The sequence below is a fragment of the Triticum urartu genome, chromosome 1 (assembly GCF_003073215.2).
Source record: "Triticum urartu cultivar G1812 chromosome 1, Tu2.1, whole genome shotgun sequence".
Lineage (NCBI taxonomy): Eukaryota > Viridiplantae > Streptophyta > Magnoliopsida > Poales > Poaceae > Triticum > Triticum urartu.
In genome coordinates, this window is record NC_053022.1 from 51,618,243 (window position 1) to 51,639,424 (window position 21,182).

Sequence of the window (21,182 nt, forward strand, 5' to 3'; positions counted from 1 at the left end):
CTGGCACGCAGCTGCTTCGGGGGGAGGGGAGGAAGACGACGGGGAGGTGGAGGTGGGCTGGGCCGGTACAGTAGCGGGACGCGTAGGTGGGCTGGCCTCTCTGGTGGGCTTCACAGGTGAGGCCAGGTAAAAACTGCTCTGTTTTATTATGTGTGTTGTTTCCTTTTATTTAATCATTTTGCGACTGATTCAAATTCACAAGTAAATCAAAGCAGGGCAAAACCTTCTGAATATTTGTATGTTGCCATTATGGACTATTCCAAAGGCACATAAATAATTTCAGGGCCTTTTAAAAATATATTCTATATAAATTGAATATAATCCAAAAGTCAAATACTTATTGATTTAAATTGAGAGTCCCAAAAATAATTCCTTAAAAATGTTCCAGAATTTTGGTTTGATATATAAATCTTGCCAAAATTCACAAAACTATTTTTAGGGCATTTTGGATTCACAGAATGCTATTTAAAAGAGTGCTTGCCCTTCTTTTAATCAGATTTCTGAGGTTTCAACAATCCTCAATTCAAGTTTCAGAAATTTAAACATGATGCAAGCAAGATGCAAACACTAGGCAACACCAAAAGCTAGGGATGTGACATTATACATATAAAGGAGCAGGATTCTTTGTTGTGCTTTTGAAAGTATATATAGAAAATGATGTATATAGAATGTAATTCCAATTGAAAATGGACCCCGCTCGAAAAAATAGAATACAAACGGGATTCAAATTGAGTTGGCACGGTAAACGTGCACTCTGCAAAATTTGAACGAAGCGGGGAAAGTCGGAGTAACCGCCCGAAACCAAAATCTGCGAGATGGAAATCACTACTGCCTATCCCTGCCACGCAAAGCCTATCTGCTGGATTTCTATAGGTTTCGATAGGGGTAGGTTTGTAATTTCACCCATATGTGACGTAACCGCCTCTCACCCGGATTCATACACGGTGGGCGCCAAAACACAGTGTGTCCTCGGCCGAAATTGACTCCCTCCCCGATTCATATTCATACACGGTGGGCGCCAAAAACAAACTCTCGTCGGCAAATATTCGGTGTATGTGAGATTACCGTCCTATCCCCAACCGACTAATGTTGCTGTGATGTAGTAGAAATTTGAAACGGGGGCTACGTTTGTAAATTTCCTCGCATTTGAGACAAGCACACCCTAAATAGATGGTTCCCCCTTCCTCTCTACCTCCCTTTTCCCCATTCGTACTCCGTGGGCGCCAAAACACTGTAACGCCCGGATAATTTGGCTACATTAAAACTCTCCTAATGATGCCGTGACATCTGCGATTACTGTTACTAATCTCGGGATAATTCGAAACCGCGTCAAATTCTAACTTAAGTTTAAAGTCGACAATAAAAGTTTTCAAATATTAAAAATAAAATGTTTGGGCTATGTCTATTATTGCATCGGTAATTATGGTGAAGTAAACACATTTTTATAAAATGCCTAACTGCTTTTAAATGAATTAAAACAGAAAAGAAATAGTAAGGGTAAATACAAAAAAGAAAAACTAAACAAACAAACAAAGAAAAAAAAACCTGGGCTTCAGCCCGGCAGGCTGCAAGCCCCCCCCCCCCCCCCCCCCGCGCTGGGCCTCAGCCCGGCTGGCCATCCAACCAGGCCGGCCCACCTAACCCTCCATAACCCCCCACCGTGACCTAACCCTATCCCACGACCCCCACTCTCCCCCGCACGTCTCTCCCTCTCCCTCCCAGCGCCGCCACACACCCAGCGCCCCACCCATCGCCCCGTCGGCCTCATCCCGACCCCGCCGCCTCTCCCCGGCGACCGCGCCGCCCCACTCCTCGACGCCGGCGCCTCGCCTCGTTACCGACCCTGAAGCCGCCGGATCGAGCCGCGCCCCGCCGCCTGGACACCGCCGCCCCAAGTCGCCGCCACCCGCCGCCGGCGGCCTCGACACCGCCGCCCGTCGCTCGCTACCTCGTCTCCCCGAGCCCACTGCCGCCCCCTACGCTCCGCTGTGAGCCCCTCACCGATTCCCCCTCGTCCCCTTCGTCCCCGTCGTCGTAGGTGGTCGCACGCGGCGTTGGCCACCATGGCTGCGCTCCGGCAGTCCCCCATCCGCGCGTTGGCCTCGCCTTCCCCGGCTGCGGCCACTAGCCTCCCCGTCGCGATCCCGCCTACGCCTGCACCTGCCCCTGTACGCCCAGCCGCTGCTGCTCGCCGATCCGCACGCTGCCCTGCTCGCCGCTCGCGGCCACCACCGCCACCGCCACTGCCGCGCCGCCTCTGGTCTCGCCCCTCGCTCGCCGGCCTCATCGGCGCGGCCAGTGCCTCCCCTGGCCACACCATGGCCATAGTTGGCCCCTGTGTGTGTGTGTCACAGCCAGGGCGTGGCCTTGTGCCACTGACCACAGGGGCCCACCCCCTGTTTAGAACGAAATTGATAATAAATAAAATAATCAATTATTAATTAGCTAATTAAGTAAAATTAACTTAATTAACTCTGTTTAATACCTAATTAACTTGATTAGTTAATTAAAACTGTTAATTAGTTGTTAGACTATGACAGAACGGCCCCACATGTCAGGGTTGACTTTGGTCAACTCTGTTGACCTGCTGATGTCATGCTGACATCGCTGACGTCATAATTTCCTTTTTTTTAATATAATTCAGAAAAATGATTTAAACTTTAAAAATCATAATAAATAATCCGTAACTCGGATGAAAAAGTTTTCTACATGAAAGTTGCTCAGAACAACGAGACGTATCCAGATACGCAGCCCGTTTATCCACCACACATCCCTAGCATAGCGAACACGCAACTTTCCCCCTCCGGTTCACTGGTCCGAAAACGCGAAACACCGGGGGTACTTTCCCGGATGTCATCCCCCTTCACCGGTATCACCTACTACCGCGTTAGGGCACCTCTAACGCCGTTACTTGTCATATCATGCATCACTATGCATATGCTTGCATTATATTTATTGTTTCTTCCCCCTCTTCTCTCGCTAGACACCGAGACCGACGCCGCTGCTACCCAGTACGACTACGGTGACGACCCTCTCTCTTGCCAGAGCAACCAGGCAAGCCCCCCCCCTTTGATCACCAGATATCGCCTACTCTCTCTATACTGCTTGCATTAGAGTAGTGTAGCATGTTACTGCTTTTTATCCTATCCTGATGCATAGCCTGTCCTTGCTACTACTGTTTTGTACCTTTACCTGCATCCTACTTGCTTAGTATAGGATGCTAGTATTCCAATCAGTGGCCCTACATTCTTGTCCGTCTGCTGTGCTATACTATCGGGCCGTGATCACTCGGGAGTGATCACGGGTATATAATATACTTTATACATGATACATGTGGTGATTAAAGACGGGTCGGCTCGTAGGAGCACCCGCGAGTGGATCTTTGAGGCGGAGCGACAGGGCAGGTTCCGACCACCTAGGAGAGAGGTGGGCCTGCCCTGGTGGCGTTCGCGGATACTTAACACGCTTAACGAGATCTGGGTATTTGATCTGAGTCTGGCCATTTGGTCTATACGCACTAACCATCTACGCGGGAGTAGTTATGGGTATCCCGGCGTCGTGGTATCAGCCGAAGCCTTCGTGACGTCAGCGACTGAGTGGCGCGCGCCGGATTGGAACGTAAGCCTGCTCTTGTATTAAGGGGGCTAGTTCTGCTTCCGGCCGCGTTCGCAACGTGCAGGTGTGCTAAGGGCGATGGGCCCAGACCCCTGTGCGCTTAGGTTTAGACCGGCGTGCTGACCTCTCTGTTGTGCCTAGGTGGGGCTGCGACGTGTTGATCTTTCGCGGCCGGGCATGACCCCGAAAGTGTGTCCGGCCAAATGGGATCAAGCGTGTTGGGGTATGTGGTGCACCCCTGCAGGGAAGTTAATCTATTCGAATAGCCGTGATCTTCGGTAACAGGATGATTTGGAGTTGTACCTTGACCTTATGACAACTAGAACCGGATACTTAATAAAACACACCCTTTCCAAGTGCCAGATACAACCGGGCGATCGCTCTCTCACAGGGCGACGAGGGGAGGATCATCGGTTAGGATTATGCTATGCGATGCTACTTGGAGGACTCAGTCTACTCTCTTCTACATGCTGCAAGACGGAGGCTGCCAGAAGCGTAGTCTTCGAAAGGACTAGCTATCCCCCCTTATTCCGGCTTTCTGCAGTTCAGTCCACATATGATACCCTTATTCCATTTGATACCAATGCATACATATGTAGTATAGCTCCTTGCTTGCGAGTACTTTGGATGAGTACTCACGGTTGCTTTCTCCCTCTTTTCCCCCTATCCCTTCTACCTGGTTGTCGCAACCAGATGTTGGAGCCCAGGAGCCAGACGCCCACCTTCGACGACGACTCCTACTACACCGGAGGTGCCTACTACTACGTGATGCCCGCTGACGACGACCAGGAGTAGTTAGGAGGATCCCAGGCAGGAGGCCTGCGCCTCTTTCGATCTGTATCCCAGTTTGTGCTAGCCTTCTTAAGGCAAACTTGTTTAACTTATGTATGTACTCAGATATTGTTGCTTCTGCTAACTCGTCTATGATCGAGTTCTTGTATTCGAGCCCTCGAGGCCCCTGGCTTGTAATATGATGCTTGTATGACTTATTTTATTTGTAGAGTTGTGTTGTGATATCTTCCCGTGAGTCCTTGATCTTGATCGTACACATTTGCGTGCATGATTAGTGTACGGTCAAATCGGGGGCGTCACAAGTTGGTATCAGAGCCGACTGCCTGTAGGAACCCCCCTTCCACACCCCTTGGCCGAAGTCGAGTCTAGACATTGCAGAAACTTTTACTAACTTGGCTGTGTGCCTTACGGGCCCACGTCGCCATCGGGTGGTACTAGGATCTTTTACTCCTCGACCTTTACTCTGGGACTCTGAACTCTCTCCTACTCGGGTTAAACGAATTTACTAACTCTGACACTAGGATCCCGTTATGACATTCACCCCAAAGTTGGATAAGCCCTAGTTATTCCTTAGAGTAGTATTTGAACATTGTCCACATTGTCATTTGACTCCTGTGAAAACATCTTTGTTTTCAGATGGAACCCACGAGGCAGGTCGTGCGCCACACGACGGCCATTGGTGCCTCAGGATCACCTGCTGTGTTAGTTGAGATGATGACCTATCTGGGTTATCGCTGGCACCCTGAGTACACCGTCTATGAGGAGTATCAGGACTTCAACCACGAGCAGTACCGTGCCATCGTCCACCTCTACTCTCGGGAGTATGACTCCACTACCATGCTGCACACTGCTCATGGTGTTGGAGTGACTATCGATATGGCGGTCCACGATGCTGCTTATGCTGCTCTGACACGTCTTCGTGGAGAGTATCAGGAGTTGGACACCTCCCCCTTCAGGCACATTGCTATCGCATCCGATGTTGGTGCGGAGGGATACTACACTGCTGCCTACTCCACTGTCACCCGAGAGCCCTTCTACCATCAGAACCTGGTTCTGTATGCTGATGGGCTGGATAGAGCTAACCGAGCTCTTCGCCACGAGTTGTACACCACCCGTCAGCACCTGTATCGTGCTCTGACGCTGTTGCACCCCTCTGTCCGCTCTGGTGATCTGTTGCGTTCTGCGATCTACCCTGCCCGGACCGTGATGCCCCAGGGCGTCGGCTGGCCAGATGTGGGAGGCTACTCTCCTGCATTGGGCCCTCTCCTGCCACCTGCGCATCGGGTTCCGCACCAGAGTATCCGCGGACCTCAGGCTACTCGCGTGGAGGTCTTCCCTTCGCGTCACTACCAGCTGTCGGGCTACACCTACCTCCGCAGTACCGCTTGGGACTGACGTAGACTTGCTTATTAGTGTTAGCTGCATTCGCCGCGAGCCTGTGTGCCGCCTATGATGTCTTAGCCTATGTACTGAACACCGTGTAATGAACTCTATGCATGATCTCTTTTGTAAGATATGCCGACTACTATGTAGTATCTATCGTGCTGCTTTCGTTGTGCATGTTCCATCATGAATGATTTTTGTTTTTGCAAATTTCTCAATGCTGAACTACCTCTGTTAAATATTAGCAGGATGGTTAGACCAGGTGGTCGTGGTCGTGGTGGCAACGCCCCACCACCGCCTGAGTACATGGCTGGGATGATGCAACAGTTTGAGCTGAATTGTCAGTTCATGGAGAATATTATGGCTCAGTTTCCTCGCCCCAATATGAACCAGCAGCCAACCCAAGTGACTCTGCAAGATTTCATGCGCCTCAACCCAACCGTGTACCGCAGCTCAACTCAGCCTCTGGATGCTGACGACTGGCTCCGTGACATCACCTATGAGATGGAGTCTGCTGATGTAGCCCCTGCCAGCTATGTCATCTTTGCTTCCTTCTTCCTAAAAGGACCCGCGGCTCAGTGGTGGGACAGCCACAGGCGTACTCTGCCAGCTGGAACAATCATCACCTGGCCAGACTTCCAAGCTGCCTTCCGTGCTCGCTTCATTCCTCAGGGAGTCATGGACCGGAAGAAGCGTGAGTTCCGCAACCTCACCCAAGGCAACAAAACTGTGGAAGCTTACCAGCGGGAGTTTCTTGACTTGTCCCGCTATGCTGAAGAAGACATTGCAACTGATGCACGCAGACAAGAGAAGTTCCGTGATGGCCTTCAAGCTGACATCAAGCTCGCACTTCTAGTGCATGACTTTGCTGATTTCGCCACTCTGGTGAACAAGGCCATCAATGTCGAAACTGGTCTGCAGGAATACCAGAGCTCTCACAGGCGCAACCGTGACACGGGCTCATCTTCGGGCCCGTCTTCGCAGAAGCGCAAAATATGGATTCCCAACAGCATGTACCAGCCGAATGCACCTGCCCCAAGGTAGACCTATGCTGCACCTCGTCTGCCTGCTCCTCCAACTAGGCAGACAAGACTTCCAGCTCCACCACCACAAGCTCCTGTTCCCACTCCCAATAATGGTCTCTGCTACAAGTGTGGTCAACCAGGTCATCGTGCTAGGGATTGCAATCAGAACCAGAATCAACTGGCCCTCCCAGCAACTGGCCGTGGAAGCAACCAGCCTCGCAACAACAGTGCCAAGTCTTATGGTCGTGTTCATGCCAACCATGTTGATCTCAATGAAGTTCTAGACCAGCCTGCTACCGTCATGGGTACACTCCTCGTAAATTCAGTACCAGCATCTGTTTTATTTGATACAGGAGCATCACATTCTTTCATATCAGCTGAGTTTGCATTCATGCATGGCATCAAATACGAAGAGATGAACACTGCGATTGTGGTACACACTCCTGCGGGCCAGTGTCAAACCTCTATGGTTAGTCACGATGTTCCCGTTGAAATTGAAGGGCTGGAATTCCTTGCCTCTCCCATCGTACTAAAGTCCTGTAGCATCGACCTCATTCTGGGAATGGATTGGTTGAAAGCGTATACTGCTTCTATAGTTTGCGCCACTAAGGTCGTCCATCTGCTACACCCTTCTGACGAAATAATAGCTTACCAAGCTCATCTAGTTCAGAACGCCAAGGCACGACTTTATGCCTTGAATGCGTTGAACGCTGCACCACTCGAGGGCATTGAAAACATTCCCGTCGTTCGTGAATTCCAAGACGTCTTCCCAGAAGAACTTCCAGGGATTCCCCCTGCTAGAGCTGTCGAATTCATCATCGACTTGAAACTCGACACTACCCCTATAGGTAAACGACCCTACAAGATGCCGCCGCATGAACTCATTGAGCTTAAGGAGGAAATCGACAAATCTCTTGTCAAAGGTTTCATTCGCCCAAGTTGCTCTCCTTGGGGAGCACCTTCTCTCTTTGTTAAGAAGAAGGATGGGACAAACCGATTAGTCCAAGACTACCGTCCTATAAACCAAGCTACCATTCAGAATGAATACCCACTTCCTCGGATCAATGATCTTTATGATCAGCTGGCTGGCTCATCAGTGTTCTCCAAACTCGACTTGAGGTTGGGTTACCACCAGATCCGTGTTCGTGAAGAGGACATCCCAAAAACCGCCTTCGTGACTCGGTATGGGTCATACGAGTACACCGTCATGTCATTCGGCTTAACGAATGCTCCCGCCACCTTCTCTCGTCTGATGAATTATATATTCATGGATTACCTCGACAAGTTCATCATGGTTTATCTGGACGATATCCTTGTATTTTCCAAGAACGAGGAAGAACATGCTGGACATCTGCGTCTTGTGCTGGAGAAGCTTCGAGAACATCAACTGTATGCTAAGTATTCCAAGTGTGAATTATGGCTCCCCGAAGTAACCTATCTTGGGCATGTCATCTCCAAGGATGGTATTGCCGTCAACCCTGAACGAGTTCAGGCTATTCTCGATTGGACTCCTCCGAAGAACGTCAAGCAAGTCCGAAGTTTTCTCGGTCTCGCCAGCTATTGCCGGCGATTCGTCAAAAACTTCTCTAAGATTGCCAGGCCTCTGACTAATCTGTTGCATAAGGGTGTCAAGTTTGACTGGACAGACAAGTGTCAGGAAAGTTTCCAGGCGCTCACAGAAAAGTTGACTTCTGCCCCCGTACTTGCTCCACCTGATACTAAGAAGGACTTCGTCATTTACTGCGACGCTTCCCGTCAAGGATTAGGCTGTGTCCTAATGCAGGAGCGCAGAGTGATTGCTTATGCCTCTCGTCAACTGCGCCCTCACGAAGAAAACTACCTAGTTCACGACCTCGAGCTTGCTGCTGTCATTCATGCACTGAAGCAGTGGCGACATTACCTTCTCGGTAATCATTGCGAGATCTTCACTGACCATCAAAGTCTGAAGTATCTGTTTACTCAGCCAGATCTGAACCTCCGTCAGCAGAGATGGATGGAGACTATTGCAGACTTTGACGTGGGTATATCCTATACCCCCGGCAAGGCTAATGTAATGGCTGATGCCTTGAGCCGCAAGTCTTACTGCAACCACCTCCAGGTCCACAAAGTTCAGCCCTCGCTTGCCGAAGAATTTAGAAGGCTGAACCTCCATATTGTTCCTCTGGGATCACTCGCTCCCCCTCCCGAAGATTTCCCCAAATGGAACCTCCATGTTGTTTCCAAGGGTTCTCTCAATACCCTGGTTGCGAAACCAGATCTTGTGGACACCATCAAATGGATACAGAAGTGTGACGATGAAGTCCTCAAGATTAAGCGCGACCTCAAAAAAGGAAAGCCCTCATTCTTCACTGTTGCTGACGATGGCGCCTTGTATTTCAAAGGCCGCCTAGTGGTACCATGTTCGAAGAAAAACCTGGATAAGACTAAAAGGGTTATGCAAGAAGCTCATGATATGCCTCTGTCCATCCATCCTGGTAGTACAAAGATGTACCAGGATATTCGTCAAAGATTCTGGTGGTCTAATATGAAGCAGGACATTGCTCGTTATGTTGCTGAGTGTGACGTTTGTCGCCGAATCAAAGCAGAGCATCAAAGGCCTGCTGGAACTCTGCAACCTATCTCTATTCCTGAATGGAAATGGGACCATGTTGAAATGGACTTCGTCACTAGATTTCCCAAATCTCAGAAAGGTAATGATGCTATTCTTGTCGTCATTGACCGGCTTTCCAAAGTTGCCCATTTTCTGGCGGTCAAGGAGACAATCACTGCTAGTCAGCTTGCTACTCTCTACATGGCCAGAATTGTTTCACTTCACGGTATCCCACTGGTTATCAGTTCAGACCGTGGCAGTTTATTCACTTCAAGGTTTTGGGCGAGTTTCCAAGAAGCTATGGGAACTCATCTGTCGTTCAGTACTGCATTTCATCCTCAGTCGCAAGGACAGGTTGAACGTGTCAACCAAGTTCTCGAAGACATGCTTCGAGCTTGTGTAATATCATTCGGCAAGAAATGGGAGGAATCTCTTCCATATGCCGAGTTCTCTTATAATAATAGCTATCAAGCTAGTCTGAAGATGTCCCCCTTCGAAGTGCTATATGGACGAAAGTGTCGAACCCCTCTGAACTGGTCAGAAACTGGGGAACGTCCACTCTTCGGTCCGGATATTATCCAACAGGCCGAAGAACAAGTTCGCATTATTCGCGAGAATCTCAAGACTGCTCAGTCACGTCAGAAAAGTCAGTATGACCGTCATCACCAAGACATGGTCTATCAACCTGGCGAAAAGGCTTATCTTCGAGTTACCCCAATGAAGGGTGCTCACCGCTTCGGGATCAAGGGCAAGCTAGCTCCTCGCTATATCGGTCCCTTCACTATTCTCGAAAGGCGTGGAAAGGTGGCATATCAATTGGAGCTTCCGCCGAACCTTTCTTAGGTTCACGATGTGTTCCATGTGTCACAACTCCGCCGTTGCTTCAAGGATCCAATCCGAGCGGTGGATCATGAAGTGCTCGAATTGCAACAGGACCTCTCTTATAAAGAGCATCCGGTCCGCATTCTTGACCAAGCTGAATGCCACACACGTCAGAAGGCGATCAAATTCCTCAAAGTCCAGTGGTCGAATCACTCTGAAGACGAAGCCACTTGGGAACGCGAGGATCGCCTGCGTGATGAATACCCCGGTTGTTTCCTTCTACCTCCTAAATCTCGGGACGAGATTTCTTGTAGTGGAGGAGATTTGTAACGCCCGGATAATTTGGCTACAGTAAAACTCTCCTAATGATGCCGTGACATCTGCGATTACTGTTACTAATCTCGGGATAATTCGAAACCGCGTCAAATTCTAACTTAAATTTAAAGTCGACAATAAAAGTTTTCAAATATTAAAAATAAAATGTTTGGGCTATGTCTATTATTGCATCGGTAATTATGGTGAACTAAACACATTTTTATAAAATGCCTAACTGCTTTTAAATGAATTAAAACAGAAAAGAAATAGTAAGGGTAAATACAAAAAAGAAAAACTAAACAAACAAACAAAGAAAAAAAAACCTGGGCTTCGGCCCGGAAGGCCGAGCCCCCCCCCCCCCCCGCGCTGGGCCTCAGCCCGGCTGGCCATCCAACCAGGCCGGCCCACCTAACCCTCCATAACCCCCCACCGTGACCTAACCCTATCCCACGACCCCCACTCTCCCCCGCACGTATCTCCCTGTCCCTCCCAGTGCCGCCACATACCCAGCGCCCCAGCGCTCGGCGCCCCCATCCCATCGCCCCGTCGGCCTCATCCCGACCCCGCTGCCTCTCCCCGGCGACCGCGCCGCCCCACTCCTCGACGCCGGCGCCTCGCCTCGTTACCGACCCTGAAGCCGCCGGATCGAGCCGCGCCCCGCCGCCTGGACACCGCCGCCCCAAGTCGCCGCCACCCGCCGGCGACGGCCTCGACACCGCCGCCCGTCGCTCGCTACCTCGTCTCCTCGAGCCCACTGCCGCCCCCTACGCTCCGCTGTGAGCCCCTCACCGATTCCCCCTCGTCCCCTTCGTCCCCGTCGTCGTAGGTGGTCGCACGCGGCGTTGGCCACCATGGCTGCGCTCCGGCAGTCCCCCATCCGCGCGTTGGCCTCGCCTTCCCCGGCTGCGGCCACTAGCCTCCCCGTCGCGATCCCGCCTACGCCTGCACCTGCCCCTGTACGCCCAGCCGCTGCTGCTCGCCGATCCGCACGCTGCCCTGCTCGCCGATCCGCACGCTGCCCTGCTCGCCGCTCGCAACCACCACCGCCACCGCCACTGCCGCGCCGCCTCTGGTCTCGCCCCTCGCTCGCCGGCCTCATCGGCGCGGCCAGTGCCTCCCCTGGCCACACCATGGCCATAGTTGGCCCCTGTGTGTGTGTGTGTCACAGCCAGGGCGTGGCCTTGTGCCACTGACCACAGGGGCCCACCCCCTGTTTAGAACGAAATTGATAATAAATAAAATCAATCAATTAATTAATTAGCTAATTAGTAAAATTAACTTAATTAACTCTGTTTAATTTACCTAATTAACTTGGTTATTTAATTAAAACTGTTAATTGGTTGTTAGACTATGACAGAACGGGCCCACACGTCAGGGTTGACTTTGGTCAACTCTGTTGACCTGCTGATGTCATGCTGACACTCTGCTGACGTCTTTTTTCCTTTTCTTTTAATATTAATTTCAGAAAATGTTTAAAACTTTGAAAAATCATAATAAATAATCCGTAACTCGGATGAAAAAGTTTTCTACATGAAAGTTACTCAGAACGACGAGACGTATCCAGATACGCAGCCCGTTTATCCACCACACATCCCTAGCATAGCGAACATGCAACTTTCCCTCTCCGGTTCACCGGTCCGAAAACGCGAAACACCGGGGGTACTTTCCCGGATGTCATCCCCCTTCACCGGTATCACCTACTACCGCGTTAGGGCACCTCTAACGCCGTTACTTGTCATATCATGCATCACTATGCATATGCTTGCATTATATTTATTGTTTCTTCCCCCTCTTCTCTCGCTAGACACCGAGACCGACGCCGCTGCTACCCAGTACGACTACGGAGTTGACGATCCCTCTCTCTTGCCAGAGCAACCAGGCAAGCCCCCCCCCTTTGATCACCAAATATCGCCTACTCTCCTCTATACTGCTTGCATTAGAGTAGTGTAGCATGTTACTGTTTTTGTTATTCCTATCCTGATGCATAGCCTGTCCTTGCTACTACTGTTGATACCTTTACCTGCAATCCTACTTGCTTAGTATAGGATGCTAGTATTTCCATCTGTGGCCCTACATTCTTGTCCGTCTGCTGTGCTATACTATCGGGCCGTGATCACTCGGGAGGTGATCACGGGTATATACTATTTACTTTATACATGATACATGTGGTGATTAAAGACGGGTCGGCTCGTAGGAGCACCCGCGAGTGGATCTTTGAGGCGGAGCGACAGGGCAGGTTCCGACCACCTAGGAGAGAGGTGGGCCTGGCCCTGGTCGGCGTTCGCGGATACTTAACACTCTTAACGAGATCTGGGTATTTGATCTGAGTTTGGCCATTTGGTCTATACGCACTAACCATCTACGCAGGAGTAGTTATGGGTATCCCGGCGTCGTGGTATCAGCCGAAGCCTTCGTGACGTCAGCGATTGAGTGGCGCGCGCCGGATTGGAACGTAAGCCTGCTCTTGTATTAAGGGGGCTAGTTCTGCTTCCGGCCGCGTTCGCAACGTGCAGGTGTGCTAAGGGCGATGGGCCCAGACCCCTGTGCGCTTAAGTTTAGACCGGCATGCTGACCTCTCTGTTGTGCCTAGGCGGGGCTGCGACGTGTTGATCTTTCGCAGCCGGGCATGACCCCGAAAAGTGTGTCCGGCCAAATGGGATCAAGCGTGTTTGGGTATGTGGTGCACCCCTGCAGGGAAGTTAATCTATTCGAATAGCCGTGATCTTCGGTAACAGGACAATTTGGAGTTGTACCTTGACCTTATGACAACTAGAACCGGATACTTAATAAAACACACCCTTCCAAGTGCCAGATACAACCGGTGGTCGCTCTCTCACAGGGCGACGAGGGGAGGATCATCGGTTAGGGTTATGCTATGCGATGCTACTTGGAGGACTTCAGTCTACTCTCTTCTACATGCTGCAAGACGGAGGCTGCCAGAAGCGTAGTCTTCGAAAGGACTAGCTATCCCCCCTTATTCCGGCTTTCTGCAGTTCAGTCCACATACAATATCCTTATTCCAATTGATACCAATGCATACATATGTAGTGTAGCTCCTTGCTTGCGAGTACTTTGGATGAGTACTCACGGTTGCTTTCTCCCTCTTTTCCCCCTATCCCTTCTACCTGGTTGTCGCAACCAGATGTTGGAGCCCAGGAGCCAGACGCCACCTTCGACGACGACTCCTACTACACCGGAGGTGCCTACTACTACGTGATGCCCGCTGACGACGACCAGGAGTAGTTAGGAGGATCCCAGGCAGGAGGCCTGCGCCTCTTTCGATCTGTATCCCAGTTTGTGCTAGCCTTCTTAAGGCAAACTTGTTTAACTTATGTCTGTACTCAGATATTGTTGCTTCCGCTGACTCGTCTATGATCGAGTTCTTGTATTCGAGCCCTCGAGGCCCCTGGCTTGTAATATGATGCTTGTATGACTTATTTTATTTGTAGAGTTGTGTTGTGACATCTTCCCGTGAGTCCTTGATCTTGATCGTACACATTTGCGTGCATGATTAGTGTATGGTCAAATCGGGGGCGTCACAAACACCCTCTCCACCAACCCTCCTCCGTCTGCCGCCGTCCGCCACCCCATCCACCGCCGCCCTCCTCCACCATGCCGGAGCTGATACCCCGACGCCGCCGTCCATTACAAGAGATCGACGTCTCTCATCCACGGCTTCGGACCAGGATCCTTGCATCCCGTCCTCTCGCTTCATCCCCACCGTCGTCCACCTTGCCGGCGCCGCTCCTACGACCGTCTCGTCCACCGCCCCTGCCACCACCGTCTACCCTCCTAGATCTGCTTCCACGCCGCCGACAGCCATCGCTACCGCATCACTGTCAAATTCTCAGCAGATGCGTACACGGCGCCGCACCAGAGGCGGTACTCTTTCGTATCTGCTCAACTTATTTATCGCAGCAAGAAAATAGATCGCCACTGCTTTACTCGGATTTCTTGTCTTGGTTGCGAAGTTGCCTTTGTCCGGTTTGCACCTTCAGATCCGCCATGGCACGCTCAACACTATACTCCCAATGCTTATGGTTTTCCCCTTTTATATTCCACACTAGTTAAATCACAGTAGACTAAATTTCAAAATTGGGTCAGTCGATTTTTCAGAGCTCGCCGGAGTTTGCCGGTGTGATCGAAGGGGCTCGGGTGGTTGTGAGGCCTCGCCGAACGAAGAAAACTCGACGTGGGTGGGGGTTGGGGCGGGGGTGGGGGGTGGGGGTTCCGGAGGAACACAGGCGGTGGGGGCCGGTGGTCCGGCCGGCGGCCCGTGCGGTGTTCTGTATGGGAAGAATTAGAGACGAGGAAGAAGAAGGGTTAGGAGACGTAGGATCTTCATCCAACCGCCTGAAATGGTCGAGAGACAGCTGGGAGTTGCATTCTTAATGCGCTCTGGTTCATCATGTGTGGGCACTGCGCAACCAACATTTTATTATCCAAAATCTGCTTGCTCTTCTTTACCATGTTCCTCTTCCGTTCTTCTTTAATATGTACTCTCTCCGTTCCTAAATACAAGTCTTTGTATAGATTCCACCATGGACTACATATGGAGCAAAATGAGTGAATCTACACTCTAAAATGTATCTGGATACATCTGTATGTGATCCATAGTGGAAATCTCTACCAAGACTTATATTTCGGAACGGAGGGAGTATGATAGTAGTACAGTATGTTCCTTGTACCGAAGATGAGCAGGGACATTTGCAGTGTAGAGGTCTATACGGTCAGTTGTGATGGACACTTTGAGCCTCTTTGATTCGTAGGATCTTGTAAACATAGGAATAGGATTTGTAGTGGCCTGCCCACTTGAATCCTATAAGAATAGCAAGGAAATGCGGGGAGCTGTGTCGCCTTTGAGAGTTACACTGATATTAACAGTACCGCACCTTCACTTGAAGAGAGTTGGTATCCGAAGCCTTTCTAGCCGTACCAGCAATACTAGCACATATATTCCAGCAAGTTCCACTTTGCTGATTTTACTCTGATGCTTAAGGTTTTCCCATTATATCTACACTATGATTTGTGTAGCTGCTTTGTGTCGCACTAGCAGCAGTCCACTCTTGAAGCTAAACACTGCAATGACTTACATAATTGGCACCAAGGCATTGAGTGCCATTCTGGATGCAATGAAACTCATACGCTCCCCACCTATTGATTCTTGTTCAGAATATGATCTTAATGACTATTCTAACCTCGAGGAGTCAAAGGCAGATGGCCTGTCCTGTTCACCCATCAAGGTGCTTGTTCTAATTTGGCAATGTTTTATTGATTACGGGTATCTTGCATATGTTGTCTTGCATTTCTTCTACTTTGTTGCACCGCCATCTGCTTAGTTTACTCATCATATATGTCGAGATGCCATGCCCATCCATTATCAATACATATTCCATCTGTCATCATACCATGTTTTTCCACTCAAATGCTGTTCTTGTGCATCAGATATCAAAAAGGAAGAGGGTGATTGCTGAACCTGAAGGAGCACCAGCAAAGTCCTTGAAAAACGTGGTGGTGCCAGAGAAATCAGACAGCACCCCACTTATATTGGCTGTACAACCAGTGACACAAAATGTAGGACCGACTCCAGCAGACTGTACCCATACTTCACTGGCCACACCACTAGCCTCACCACACAGGACCTGCACTCCAGCAAAAGGTATACCGATTTCATTTGCCATAGCACCAGCTGTACCACAGAAAAATCCCACTCCAGCAAAAAGTACAGCAAGTCCACCGACCGAAGACCTATCCCAACTGCAGAGACGACCAATTCCTGCAGATTGGAACCCCATTCCATTTATTCCTAGTTTAAAAGACAACGCTTTCAATGTTGTTAGGGACTACGTGCATATATTCCCATCATGGGAAGATTATTGTGAAGACAAACACCATTTTCACATCTTCCTGTCCAACTTACGCGTAAGTGCTATTATTCATGGTTATTATTTTCCTGTTGAGGGAGTCCTGGATTAGGGGGTCTCCGGACAGCCGGACTATATCCTTTGGCCGGACTGTTGGACTATGAAGATACGAGATTGAAGACTTCGTCCCGTGTCCGGATGGGACTCTACTTGGCGAGGAAGGGAAGCAAGGCAATACGGATACGGATATCTCCTCCTTTGTAACCGACCTTGTGTAACCCTAGCCTCCTCCGGTGTCTATATAAACCAGAGGGTTTTGCTCCGTAGGACAACATACAATCATACCATAGGCTAGCTTCTAGGGTTTAGCCTCTCCGATCTCGTGGTAGATCAACTCTTGTACTACTCATATTATCAAGAATAAATCAAGCATGACGTAGGGTTTTACCTCCATCAAGAGGGCCCGAACCTGGGCAAAACATCGTGTCCCCTATCTCTTGTTACCATCCGCCTTAGATGCACAGTTCGGGACCCCCTACCCGAGATCCGCCGGTTTTGACACCGACAGCGATGCAGTCCAGGGTGAGACTTTTCTCCCCGGACAGATCTTTGTATTCGGCGGCTCCGCACTGCGGGCCAACTCGCTTGGCCATCTGGAGCAGATCGGGAGCTACGCCCCTGGCTATCAGGTCAGATTTGGAAACTTAAACTACACAGCCAACATCCACGGAGACTTGATCTTCGATGGATTCGAGCCCTTGCCGAGTGCGCCGCACGATCATGATGAGCATGATTTAGCTCTGCCATCGGCCAGTGTTCGGGAGATCGCACCGGCGACCGCTCCGACCCTCAATTCAGAGCCAATCGCACCATCCAAGGATGGGTGGATAGACCTCGCCACGGAGGCTGCATTTTCATCGGCGATCGAGCCGAATATCGACCTTACCCTTCACGAGAGCCGTGACGTCAAACTGCCGGACCCTTCCCCGGCCATGGACTCCGAACCGCCATGCGCCCACGCCTATCGAATCCGACTGGATGCCAATCATGGAGTTTACCTCCGCGGATATCTTTCAGCACTTGCCCTTCGGCGACATACTGAACTCATTAAGGTCTCTCTCCTTGTCAGGAGAGTCCTGGCCGAACTATGTCCGGCAGGATTGGGATGCGGATGACGAAGAAATTCGCGGCCCACCTACCACCCACTTAGTAGCCACTATCGACGATTTGACCGACATGCTCGACTTCGACTCCGAAGACATCGATGGCATGGACGACGATGCAGGAGACAAACAGCAACCACTGCCCACAGGGCACTGGACGCCCACCTCATCATATGATGTATACATGGTGGACACACCCAAAGAAAACGACGACGAGGAACGGAAGGACGTAGCAAAGGATTGTTCCCTCGAGAAGCAGTCAAAGCGGCGGCGTAAGCGCCGCTCCAAATCCCGCCTTGGAAGAAACAACGATCATATAGATCCAGCGATAGAGCAGGGTGAACCATCGCCCGACCACGGCAACACGGAGAATCAAACTGAACAACCCAACTCCGTCGAACATAACAGTCCGGACGACATCACACCAGACAGGCACCTGGAGCAATAGAATGCCCATCAAAGGCTTGCTGCCACTGCGAGGAGTCTGAAAAAGCAGAAGCAAAGGCTCAGGGCTGCACAAGACACACTCAGAATCATATGGAGTGAAGTACTCAACACTGCGGCGAATTACAGCGGTAATCGCCACACCAAGAGCTACCCGAAGCGAAAGTTGCTACCTGAATTCGATGAGGAGGCCTTAGATCCCTCGCAACTAAAAAACAAAACGGCCATCCGGTCGGATAGACGACCTCATGGCCAACATAGAGCGGCAAACGACACCACACATAAGCCAGTACGCGATCCACGTGAGGGCTCACATCAAAAGGACGGCGCAACCAGATCCATCTATGGGCCACGCAAGCGCTTCAGCATGCAATGCAACACAACAAACATCCCAACACCACGGTACACCCAAATACAGGGGTGCCGCACACCCCCTATGTGTACACCCAAATACAGGGGTGCCGCACACCCCCTATGTTTCACCGATGAGGTGCTGGACCATGAATTTCCAGAGGGATTCAAACCCGTAAACATAGAGGCGTACGACGACAGACCCTGGGGTCTGGATTGAGGACTACATCCTCCATATCCATATGGCTCGAGGAGACGATCTCCACGCCATCAAGTACTTACCCCTCAAGCTCAAAGGGCCAGCTCGGCACTGGCTTAAAAGCCTCCCCGAAAACTCCATTGGAAGCTGGGAAGAGCTCGAAGACGCTTTCGGGCAAATTTTCAAGGGACCTATGTCCGACCACCGGATGCAGACGATTTAAGTCATATAACTCAACAGCCCGGAGTCAGCCCGAAAACTTTGGAACAGGTTCCTCACTAAAAAGAACCAAATAGTCTCTGGACGCCGAAGCCTTAGCAGCTTTCAAGCATAGCGTTCGAGACGAATGGCTTGCCAGACACCTCGGTCAAGAAAAGCCGAGAACAATGGCAGCATTAACAAGCCTCATGACCCGTTTTTGCGCGGGCGAGGACAGCTGGTTAGCCCGATGCAGCACCAGCGACCCAAGTACATCCGAAGTCAGGGATGGAAACGGGAAATCACGACACAGCAAGAATAAGCGCCGGAATAAAGAAGATCCCGAAGAGCACGGCGGTAAACGCCGGATTTAGAAGCTCTCGGCCAGGTCAGCAAAAGCCGCCCTCCAAAGGCAACAGAGACGAACTGTCCCTAAACAAATTCTGGACCAAATATGTCAGATCCATAGCACCCCGATAAACCTGCAAATCATACCCATAGAGAATGTTGGGTCTTCAAGCAGTCCGGCAAGCTCAACGCCGAACATAAGGGGCAGGATACACCAAGCGAAGACGAGGACGAGCCTCGCAAGCAAAGCACTGGGGAACAGAAGAAATTCCCACCAGAAGTCAAAACAGTAAACGTGTTACATGACAAAGGGAGAAACAAAGCGGCACTCCTAGAGACACATGCCCCAGGGCCTATCACCGGAGTTCTGCCACTGGTCGTCCCAACCGATCACCTTCGACCATCGGGATTACTCGGCAAGTATCCGGCGTGCAGGATGGGCTGCCTTGGTATTAGACCCAATAATTGACGGATACCACTTCACACGAGTCCTGATGGACGGCAGCAGTTAAACCTGATATATCAGGACACAGTCCGCAAAATGGGGATAGACCCAACAAAAATTAGCCATAGCAATACTACCTTTAAAGGAGTAACGCCAGGCCCAGAGGCCCATTGCACGGGCTCCCTGCTACTAGAGGTTATATTCGGCTTTCCCGATAACTTCCGCAGCCAAAATTTAACATTCCACATCGCTCCGTTCCAAAGTGGCTATCAAGCACTACTCGGACGCGAAGCTTTCGCTCGCTTTAACGCAATACCGCATTACGCTTCCCTTCATGCTTAAGATGCCCGGTCCACGTGGCAATCATTACAGTAAATGGAAATATTGAGCGCTCCTTGCGCGCGAAGACCGTGCGGCTGCCTTGGCAGCCGCACACTAAACGGCCTCACCAACTAAGCATCTGACAGGTCGTTAAGACCACGGACGCGGTTAGACGAGTCCGCGCTATATGTAATTGATACAGGTTTGATGGCTATACCCCTATTACAATACAAGGGGCTCAACGCGCAAACAAGTGGCAATTAGGCTCAACTTTACTCATCTTGAACTGTACGGTTTCTTTAGTATAACCTACCTTTTTGCACGACAACTTTTCAACTAAGTTCCTCTCTTTTACAGATGACCATCGTGCTACACCCGTCCAGGATACGCACAACGAGACACAGGCGCAGACGTGCAGCAGGGACCCGTTCCAAGGATTCTTTTTAGATTAAGACCCTGCGTAAACCTTTTTTACTGTCTCTTTAGATTAAGACCCTGCGTAAACCTTTTTTACTGTCTCTTGTTGATACACATCCCTCGGATTCTCAGTACAATTGAGAAGGATGCTGACGTATTGGCATGTGGCCACGTCAGAATATTGTATGTACCTGGACACCAGGGGCTTAATACAAAGGGCACTGCTTAAGCCCGGTTTCCACCATAAAGACCGAATACCTTAGGGAGTGTTCGGCGTCGCGAGTTTGGCCTTATATGCATCAGCTTCGAATCATGTCTTTGGTCAAATGTTGGGTTTGCCCGGCTCCTGTGTTTTGCTGCCATACATTCCGCTATATCGGCTAAGGCGGCACCAGGAGAACTACTGCGATTGTGCCCTGGTTCATCCGGACGAGCACCTCAGTAGAGAAAGCCGAAAATTGACTGTCATGATATAGCGCGAGACTGGTCAACCACTCGATGACCTAACGGAATCTTCGGGATTCCTCCGCCTTAACGAAGGGCCATTTCCCAGCCAGGCATGTACGCACCCCGAATTCGGATGAGTACGGAGCCACTAGGGGCTATATAGTAGCCTCGCTGTCAAACTCCTCTGGCTAATTGAAAGTGTTAAAGCACTATAGTCTGATTGCCTAGTTCGCTGCGCTATCACCTCCTTAATGGACCAAGACGTTGGATCAAGTGTGAACATGCGTCTTCTGCGAACACCCCCGCATTATATGCATGGGGATTGAAGCCGACGACTTCCATCTTTCAGGTTATATACATATATACATAAACGGCTGCACAGGAGGCATCATAGTACTTTCGGGCAAAAGTATAAATACAGCCTTGATAAACTCGATAAAACA